This window comes from Micropterus dolomieu, linkage group LG14 (genome assembly GCF_021292245.1).
Source record: "Micropterus dolomieu isolate WLL.071019.BEF.003 ecotype Adirondacks linkage group LG14, ASM2129224v1, whole genome shotgun sequence".
Taxonomy (NCBI): Eukaryota; Metazoa; Chordata; class Actinopteri; order Centrarchiformes; family Centrarchidae; genus Micropterus; species Micropterus dolomieu.
In genome coordinates, this window is record NC_060163.1 from 15,647,099 (window position 1) to 15,657,416 (window position 10,318).

General features: G+C 40.1%; 2 long non-coding RNA genes across 2 annotated transcripts in view; both read left to right on the top strand.

Moving 5' to 3' along the window:
- The window catches only part of LOC123983419, a 7,058-nt gene extending 5,108 nt beyond the window's left edge, over positions 1 to 1,950 (top strand). Inside the window, exons 3-5 of the long non-coding RNA XR_006828186.1 lie at positions 912 to 982; positions 1,093 to 1,166; positions 1,295 to 1,950. This is a non-coding gene — a long non-coding RNA (uncharacterized LOC123983419). The remainder of the gene's footprint in view (positions 1 to 911; positions 983 to 1,092; positions 1,167 to 1,294) is intronic.
- A 1,070-nt stretch (positions 1,951 to 3,020) lies between these two features.
- On the top strand, positions 3,021 to 10,118 carry LOC123983421. The gene is made up of 5 exons (XR_006828187.1): positions 3,021 to 3,049; positions 3,592 to 4,763; positions 4,855 to 5,186; positions 6,910 to 6,968; positions 8,965 to 10,118. It is a non-coding gene; the product is annotated as an uncharacterized LOC123983421 (long non-coding RNA).
- Positions 10,119 to 10,318: the final 200 nt, after the last annotated feature.

A 10,318-nucleotide genomic window follows, 5' to 3' on the forward strand; every position in this document is an offset into this window, starting at 1 on the left:
AACAATCAGTCGTATACTGCACAAATCTGGCCTTTATGGAAGAGTGGCAAGAAGAAAGCCATTTCTTAAAGATATCCATAAAAAGTCTTGTTTAAAGTTTGCCACAAGCCACCTGGGAGACACACCAAACATGTGGAAGAAGGTGCTCTGGTCAGATGAAACCAAAATCGAACTTTTTGGCAACAATGCAAAACGTATGTTTGGCGTAAAAGCAACACAGCTCATCACCCTGAACACACCATCCCCACTGTCAAACATGGTGGTGGCAGCATCATGGTTTGGGCCTGCTTTTCTTCAGCAGGGACAGGGAAGATGGTTAAAATTGATGGGAGGATGGATGGAGCCAAATACAGGACCATTCTGGAAGAAAACCTGATGGAGTCTGCAAAAGACCTGAGACTGGGACAGAGATTTGTCTTCCAACAAGACAATGATCCAAAACATAAAGCAAAATCTACACTGGAATGGTTCACAAACATATCCAGGTGTTAGAATGGCAAAGTCCAGACCTCAATCTGTGGAAAGAACTGAAAACTGCTGTTCACAAATGCTCTCCATCCAACCTCACTGAGCTCAAGCTGTTTTGCAAGGTGGAATGGGCAAAAATTTCAGTCTCTCGATGTGCAAAACTGATAGACGTACCCCAAGCGACTTACAGCTGTAATCGCAGCAAAAGCTGGCGCTACAAAGTATTAACGTAAGGGGGCTGAATAATTTTGCATGCCCAATTTAAGTTTTTATTAAAGTTTGAAATATCCAATAAATTTCATTCCACTTCATGATTGTGTCACACTTGTTGGTTATTCACAAAAATTTACAGTTTTATCTTTATGTTTGAAGCCTGCAATGTGGCAAAAGTTCAAGGGGGCCGAATACTTTCGCAAGGCTGTGTGTATATTTATTTTTTACAGACTTGTGTGCAGAGGCGTGAAAACATGAAGATTGTGATTCTTGCCGTTTGTATTGTTGGCTGTCAGCCAGAGTGAGTTAACCTGCCAACATGCAGTCTTTATTACCTAAATTTAAAAATTATATTGCAGTTAGTTTCATTAGGAAGGTGACAAAGATGTGTGGTTTTGTCCCCCCATGAAGCCTTGAAGTGTTACTGTGGAGGCTTACAGGAGTGTACAAAGTGGCAACCTGCCCACTCTACTATTTATGTGCCCGTAAGTAGCCTACTTTAGTCTTAACTGGGCATGAGCTGCAGTAAAAAGATACTGTCCCAAGAAAGTGAAGTCTTTCCATTAGGAAAACAACAATCTCCTAATCTTCCGCTCTTTCCATGTTTTCACAGCCAGCTCCAAGGGTTGCATGAAAACAATTGACTGTGTGAAATGAGAACTTATTGCTGTGGCAGTGATCTGTGCAACAAATAAATATCATGACTTACTAACGCATCCCCTGATGGATGAATGAATATCTTTCATGTAGTAATAAAGAGCAATGTGTTTCAAATGTTACTGTTAATTTGTATGACTCTTCAGTTATGTAGTGCCAATTCACTTCTCATCGCACTCCTCATATAGCGCACAGGCCTGTACTAAGCAGGATTTGAGCTTATCCAGCAACTTCGGGGTTTACCCTGGGGTTTCAGTATCACGACGGTGGTCCGCCTCTTACTGGGGTAGATTGCCATGGTCAGGGCTGGACTGGGACAAATTGGCCTGGTTGGACATCCCTCACAAATACACCATCCTTGCTTTTAAGGGCTTAGATCAGGGGTTTGACAAAACTTGGCCCATGAGACTTGACACTGCACAAATAGTGGGGCCGTGACGAGAACATTTTAATAGGCTTAGTGGGGGGGGGGTAATTGACCAAATAGTTAGGGGTCCCCCCCAGAAGACTTAAAACACTAAATTTCCTGCATTCTGGTGAATTTTTTCTGCACCAATTCATCAAGGAAATGTCCTTTATATAAAAGGAAACTACAATTCAAAATATAGTGCTGTAAGGCTGTCAGCATTCTGTATTGCTGTCAAATGTTTCTCATTTTATTTCATCCCTGAGTCAACACACATGCAGGTATGACATAACCTAAAGTCTTTAAATGTGCACGTGGCTCCTTTTCACCTCAATGAATGACTCATTTTAATTCAGTTATAAACCTGTGAAAACACCTTTAATAGCTCCTATGTTTCAGCAGCTTTTCTGCACATTAAAAATATCTCACTTATCTGTGTTCTGACACTTGCCAAATAACTTGAGAGATTACAAGATCCTGTCCCACTGCTGTGCATTACCCTGTGTTATTGCTCTGCTGATATGGTGGTAGGCTGCTACCCTCTTTAGACCGTCTGACAGAGGCACTCGGTCTGGGACGAGCTCACTGCTTTTCAGAGGTAGAAAACCAAAACTGAAAACACCTGTGATCAGACAAACATCACCACATATTCACTTCAGCACCTCTGATAAAGTGCAGCTTACAGAGGGAATTAAACATCCTGGAGCAGAGAGACAGTCAAACAGAGCAAAGTGTTTCTGAGCGAGGGGGATAGGTGTGTCAGTCATGTAGAATTATTGTAATCTTGAGGGATGTTTAATTTTTAAGTCTCAGTCATGTTAAGCGCAAAGGAAGTTGTCATGTTTTGCCTGGAAACTCCGCCCACTAGAAGCAGCTCTTTGACTGGAAACGTTACCGAGGGCGCCTTTTTTTCGTTTCGGCCGGTTGAATTCATCTGGCTGGACTGCTTCAGAGTAAAGGTAATACAACTGTCATATGTTGGTCAGAAACAGACGTAGTTAGGCATATCATTTTGACTGAGTAGAGTTTAATGTTACCACTCGTTAGCTATGCTAATGAGGGTGACTTGTATTAAGTGTATTAATAAATCACACAATGTGCAGTGTGTGTGCTCTTATAGTTTGAACATTCATGTAACGTAGACTAACCATGTTCCTTACACAGCGATATTCTGAACAGATGACCTTTTCCTGCCGATCGCTGAATAAATACTTCCAGGTTATACATAAACTGTGTCATCATCATTTCTCCCTTTTATCCCTGACCAAGAAAGAGAACCCCACCGTTTGTTCCAGAGAGATTTCAGTAAGTTTGCTAGGCGCGCCTGCAAATGGTGGGTGGGCAAGCTGCAGCCTAGATATTAGCTTTAGGTGGGGAGATAACTACAGCAGTGAAAATGTTCATTTCAATTGGACTAATGCTTCTCACCGTAATAGTCTTTATGAAATGATTATGTTATCACAAGTCAATAAATATATTACCTTTTGTTGAGTAACTGCGTTGAAATGGGAATTTTTAAACGTCAATTCCGGACAATGGCCGCTTGGCGCCACTCTCGCACTGAGACAGGCAGCAGAGACGCAACACGTCTGTCAACACAGACGGTGTTTCATGCGCCTGCCTGCTGTGGTGATTATATTTATAATATTTTAACATTTAAAATAATTCTTTAATAAATCAACAATGAACTATAACTGAATTGATTGAAAATTATGATACTGTTAAACAATGATAGGATCTTCACACAACTTAATGTTATTTAACTTAATAAAATGTCGTACATCAAATGATTGTTTATACATTTTTATTCAGTTTTAGGTGTAACATACCGTATTTTCATTTCAAAGGAAAATAAGAAAAGCAAGACAAGGGAAAGTAAGAAAATGTCAGGGATGAAAAAGCGGTACGAGGTGCTGGAAAAGGCAGTTGAGGAAGTGAGAGCAGGAGCAAGCTTGAGGCAGACGTCCAAAAAGTATGGCATACCACCCTGCAGGACTACAAAAAGAAAAAATAGACACACAACCCTCATCCTAATTTGGCCCTGACACCTGCAGAAGAAGCACTGATTTCATTTATATTTTGGATGGCGGATCACAGCTTCCCAGTCACCAGATCTCTGGTTAAAGTACTGGCTAGTGGCATTATTAAAGAGTGACAGAGCTGACAGCACAACTGTTAATCTGGAGGAGGGGCCGAGTGATGTCTGGTGGTCCAGATTTAAGGCCCGCCATCCAGAACTAACCTCCCGGACAGCAGATTCCCTGGACAGAGCCAGAGTTCACGGTGCAACTCCAGAAGCCATTGGAGGCTTCTTTGATCTCTACGAAGCCTTATTCATCCGTCACAGTTTGTAGGACAAGCCCCATCTAGTCTTCAACTGTGACGAAACTGGCTTTGGAGACGAGCCTAGGTCCAGGGAGAAGGTGCTCTGCCAGACTGGGAGGAAGCATGTCTACCAGCAGCAGCAGACCACCAGGGAGCACATTACAGTGCACTGCTGCGTGAGTGTAGCCGGGGAAAGCATTCCACCCTTCATCATCTACCCTGGCTGCCTCCCAAGTAATGCCTATAGGCTGGATGGGCCTCCCAACACCTTCTATGGGATCCAGGAGAAGGGGTACATGGACTCCGAGCTATTCCTCAAATGGCTCTGGCATTTTGTGTAGTATGCTCCGGAGGACAGACCTCTCATTCTAATCATGGACCAACACGAGACATGTCCCAAAAAATGCAATAATGTACTGCAGGGAAAAAGAAATCGAAATTCTCTGCCTACCTGCCCACACCACACATCCTCCAGCCCCTGGATATTGCTGTCTTTAATCCCCTCAAGACCGCTTTCTCCACCATGGCTTCCAGGATGGGTCTAGTGCGAGGGGATCTAGTGGTCGGGAAGAAACAGTTTTCTTCTCTGCTGAGGAATGTCTACCCCACTGCTGTCACTGCCCAAAATATTAAGGCTGGGTTCCACAAGGCAGGCATCTTTCCTCTGTCCAGGGGGGCTGTGGACACAACCCAGGTAATTTTAACATTAATACAATTTATCCTCTAAGTTACTTGCGTTTCTTTGTGGTATGCTAATGAGTTTTAAATATGCTTTACTTACTTAGGTGGTGAGAGTGCTCCCATCTGCAGTCACTCCCTCAGCCACGCCGTGCTCCAACACCTTGCCCCACTTAAAATGATCAGTCCACAAAATTACCTGGTGGCAGCAGGAGTCATTCCAGAAAGTCTGGCTAATGTACACATGAGCCCAGCCTTGGACAGGAAAGAGAAGGTAAGGCGTCGCCTTCCGCTGCCAGCCCGTGTCATCACCAGTGAGGAGTACGTTCACCTGCTGGAGCGGAAAGAAGCAGAGGAGAAAGAGAAGGAAGAAAAGAAGAGAGCGCAAGGAAGATATGGCAATGAAGGAGGAAAAAAGACAAGCACAGGAGGCCAAAAGGTAGAAGAAACAGGCACCACCTCCAACTGAGGAAGATGGGGTACACTGCGCTGTCTGCAGTAGAGTGGTCCCACCTGGCTCAGGAGATGGGGCCATTGATGAATGGGTGTGACCTTTGCCAACTGTGGTTCCACTTCGAGTGCGCTGGGGTAGAGGAAGTGCCAGACAGAGTGGCTTTGTCATAAATGTTGTCTGTCCACAAAAACACACACAGTGTGTAAATAGTTTTAAATAGTGCACACACAAAATGAACCCATCCTACTGCTGATATACGGAAAATTTCTAGTTGTAATTTTTAATCAGTTTAGTGTTGTAAATAGTTGTAAATGGTGTGCACACACGTGTTACAACACTCACGCGCGCTCAAACACGGAAGTTAGTATCCTAATCATTTAATTTTTAAGTTCATGGTTTGCACATTAGTTACTCTCAATTATTAAATTTTTTTAAACAAATGCAAATTGTTTCCCCTACTTCTTGTTCTTCAGAAAGATATGGTAACGTTGTTGACTAACGTTTCACATGGTTCATGCTTAACTCACGTGCCTTAATTAATATCATGACACAATCATGCCTAACTCGCATGGTCGTCTAGCTTATTAACCAGTAAAGTTAGCCTAATTAACCTAGGTTTTAACAAAAATAAATGTACTCATCTTTCTTACAGATTTCAATAGTATACTCTTCCGTTAAAACAAACGGCTCAAAAATGATCCGTTTAAAGTCAATTTGGGCAGTTGAAATCAAGGTATGCGCTCTGTACGGAATACCGTTAACGTCTGAGCATCCAAGCACAGGCGGAGGAGGTTCTTTCGCCCACTTTTCTCAAATACTATTGGTCCAAAAGACATCAAAGAATAGATAGTCCAATAGGTATTCCCCCAGAGAATGAACACACAAACATGCTCGTCTGGCTCTCACCAACAGAGGAGTTGACGTGTGGTGAAAGGCGAAAAGTGTACGGCACATGATTAGTCTACGTAATCATTGACCTGCAGAGGACTATTAAGAACAAAGGGGGTAACAGTTAGCTTAATGTAGTCTTAGTCTGCAGACTGCTGCACAATGAAATTCAACATGTGCTTAATGTCATACTTATCAGTAATGTTAAGCATCATTCTAGAAATGTAACGTTAATGTTAAAAGTTCAGACTTAACTTTGACCGCATTCTTAACTTATTCTTTATAAGGTTATGTTAGGCTAGTCCAGGCTAAAGTGTAACTGCAGATTTTTTATGACAGTGCACATGCTCTGTGCTTACAAATTAGAAAGCAGCACTTGATAAAGTCAGTAAAGTGAATGTTCTGTGCTTTCTTAATTTAGCTTAGTGAAAGGTAAACTGCTCATCACATCAGCACTTATTTACAATACATAGATATTCCTCCAACGTCCTCAGTATCTTTATCTCCAGTAACTCCATGTAGAGGAGGTGCATTAATGTTACTCTGATTAGAGCGATTCTTACTTTATCCTTAATATTTTTACAACATTTTCTGTTGGAATTAAATCTTTGATGTGCTGCCTGAGATTTAAATTGGCAATAAAAGTAATCTCAAATAAAGTTTATTGATTTCAAATGTTTTATATTTGTTAAGTATTGTGATGAATGCAGAGTATTACTCAAATACCTTATCATTTTAATTTTAAACTTGGATACGCTGTCACAAACAGGATGCTTCACCAGCTAGTAGAAATAATATGTATATATCTTTTTCTGGATAGGTATTTGGTGTTCCTCCAGTTGAGATCTCCGCTTTGTACCATAGGCCATGTGGTAAATGGTGAGTAATATACAGTGTTTCCTACATGTTCATTTATTTGTGGTGGCCCACCACAATATCAATGCTGACCGCCACATATTGATTTATTTTTTATTAGGCCTATTTAAAATCGTATTTGATTGCAGAGTGCCATAGCACATTCGGGCAGCACTTCCTCTCACTCCTCCCTCTCTCTCACTCCCCTGTCCCTTACTTTCTCGCTCTCTCTCCCTCATGAACACCGCTGCACAAATCTGTCCAACACAACACTGTTAATGTCGAAAGACCCAGTTTAAAAAAAGTTATTAGCAAGCATGTAAGGGGCCTAGCTAATAAGGAGAGCCAAGTTAATATTAGAATGCAGCTGGATTTTCGAGGCTAGCAATGTTGTAGCTGGTAGTCAACACCGACTGCACTGTCATTCTGTGGGAAACACTGGACATGTTTAAACTAGATTGTCAAGACTTTCAAAAGATCCTGGGTATTTTCTTGCTGCAGTCTTTAGTAAAAACTAATGCAGTCTAATACACTCCTGTAATTAATCCTGCTGTCTTGAAGGTTATAGGGTGCAGTATTTGTTGTCACAGACCACAAATGTTACTAATTCTGTCTGTAGTTTTGTTTTAACATTAATTCAGTATTTTGGTTATGTTTGGTAATGAAGGTACAAAAGAAATATTGTGTATATGTTGACATTTTTAAGGACTCTCAACTCCATGACTTGTTCTGCTTATTCCCCCTGATTTAGGATGATAACATTTGATGTTTGGCGGGAATGCATACTCAAGGGGCTGTGTGTATCTCAATGAGGACCCGGGGGAAAAAAGCGAGAGAATACACGGAGTATAATTATTATGGTTCAGTACTTTTTAGATTGACGTCACCTCTGCAATACCATTAATGCCACCATCAATCTTACAGTGCAGTGTCATGCTTATTTTAGCCACTTTCACAGTTAACTTTGTAAGTACTGTTAGTATTTACTGTTCTTTTTGTATGCAGTGTTTTCATCAATCTGATCACTTCAGTATTTTCAGAAAGCGAGCTAGCTTAGCCTGTTGGCTACTAAAATGAAGAAAAGCAGTGTGGCTTATGAGGAGTGCTGTCAGCTGTATGGAGTTTTGCTCAGTCTCTGTGTTTAAGTTCTCACTCAAACCGATGCTGAGAAAAGGGCAAAATGGTCAGTTAACAGTAGGAAGGAAGCAGTCACCACTACCAGTCGGTCCAGGGTGTGTAGCAGGTATTTTCACTATGTGAGGCCATGGAGAGGGGTGGGGACTCTTAATGGTAAATAATTATTTTCTAAAACCCATACTGATTTTCCATTATATCCTTCATACATATGACCGTGAAGTTGGCATTAAATTTAATTGAAAGTGAAATTATCTGAATAATCTGAAATTCGGTTTGAATTACTTTTTGATGAATTGTCCAGCTCTAAAAGTAACAGATTACAACTGTTTCTCTTCAAAATGTTAAAATTTGTCACCAAATATATATACCCAAGCAAAGTCTGAGAAAATAATAGATTAACTGATAATGTTACAAACATTCACTGACAGATCCCGTGTAGTTGCATAAAATACAGTGAACTCTATACGAAACATTAGTATTGCTTTGGTACTGGCTACATTTCCTAATGCCAAGCTGTTCCCATGTCAAAGTTCATGAATGCTAATGTAGACTGTTGGTATATTGTGCAACTACATACCTATGGAAACTCTTAAATGGGTAAAAGTGATAAAAAAAAAAACAACAACACAAGACTTCAGTAACTGGAGACTGTTAAGACATAAAAAACTCCAAACAGGAGCAAAACATTTTTTTAAGATAAACTTATAATAGCAATCTGTTCACTTAACACAACACCTGGTACCCTTTTGCTGCTAAGGTAAATAAACAATTTCTATCAGTTAATGCAGATAGTGTGATGTTTTCAGTGCATAATAGGCTTAAGGTTTAAGTGATTTTTTTATTTCCTCTCATATGGCTTCTTTTGTGACTGTACATTCTGCAGACAGAAGACAAAGACCTGAACCAAGGTGCCATTGACGAGACCATGGTGGGAATATGTTAAATGCCACTACACTGGTACTGCATGATATGGACAACGTTGCCTTAGCTGCTGCTACCCTCCTGAACTTAAGTACTCTTTCAAAGCGCTCCAGAATGTTGTGATGGAGCTGGACGGCAACACACTGTCAAAGAAAGCCCAGGGACTCAAAAACAAACTATAAGTGAGCCGTTGACGTTTTAGGCAACCTGGATACAACGGTTTCCCTTTCTTCTTGGAACATGGACCCTTGCTTTTTTTTCATTGGACTGGACTTTTGACACTTATGCAACTCACTTACACTGCCTTTATGTATGGATTTGTTTACTGCAAGTGTAGGGTATTTTTTTTCAGCAGATTATTTCTCTCAGGGCCATGTGTGGCAAAATATATCTGATTTTATGTCAGCTTTGTCAGATGTGTCAGAGCTCCCAACAGTTTCCCCTATATTAAAATGTGGAGGTGATTTTGTTTTTTTGCACATTCGTAACTGAAAATATAGTAGTGGTGGGAAAGCAATTACTCCTTAATTTTATTACTCTTTAATTTGAGAACCCTTGCAGTTAACGGAGCACATTAACTTTCCAAGCACTGGATTTACATTTACCAGAGTGTAATGATTTCATTACATTTGTCTTTTTTGTTGAGAGGTTGTAAATATAGTTGATGTATTGTGCACTTTTTTGCATAATTTTGCAAGACATTTCTGCATTAATCTGGCTGTTGTATTATTCCCTATTGATGCTGGTTTTATGTCATTCAGAAGGTGTTTTAATGACCAACAGTGTTGCCTCAGGTTGTTGCAGAATGTTTACAATGCACTCTTGATAACTTGGTTACCAAGTGTCTATGTATGGAAAAAGATGCTTTGTTCTAATGTGAGAATGGTTTGTATATGTATGCATTTATTTGTGTATACATTGCATTGAATTGATTGAAGTATAGTTAGTAACTCTATTTTACTACAATACAGTTTCAAAAGAAATGTTTTTGTGTATGGCTCATTTGTTCTGAAAATGTTGCAGGAGTAAAACTGTAGATAAGATTAAAAAGAAATCGGCGTATAGAAGTACTTTCAGCATGCAGACTTTATACACAAAGTTTGCATTACAAATAACTTTGAATGAACATAATCAAATCATGTTGGTTTTACATATAAGAGTTTTACATATATGAATACTAAGTTGAAATTAATCATTTCGACTAAAAATAAATATGTGCGACCGATGTACATATTATTTTTATGTAAGTTCAACAGAATTTTTTTTTTTCCAGTGTACTGAGTGAAATGTTCAACCCACCTGCAACATTTTGTTTC